The following is a 343-nucleotide window of genomic DNA, read 5'->3' as shown; positions in this document are numbered from 1 at the left end:
AAAATGCAACGTTTGTAGCACTTATTTTTCGCCCTTATTTTTCGCCCTTATTATGTGCCCTGAAAAATAGATCAGGCACAAAAACACTCACACACACACACACACACACACACACAAACCTAGAAGTCCATGGTCCAGCCCTCCAGTTCCCCAGGCACTGATCCAGTGATCCATGCACTGGATCCAATATGGAGACATCTCTCTGTGCTGTAGGCTGGTTTGGGGTTCAGACGTTTAATCGTTTCAAAAAGATGCATTCATTCACGTGTGTCTGGATAGGGTTTAATGGCTTTCACTAGAATAGTGATGACATTTTATTTTAAAGGTGTATGTATATAGGCCT

The sequence above is a fragment of the Micromesistius poutassou genome (genome assembly GCF_964030765.1).
Source record: "Micromesistius poutassou genome assembly, chromosome: 20".
Classification (NCBI taxonomy): domain Eukaryota; kingdom Metazoa; phylum Chordata; class Actinopteri; order Gadiformes; family Gadidae; genus Micromesistius; species Micromesistius poutassou.
This window is presented reverse-complemented; position numbering follows the sequence as displayed.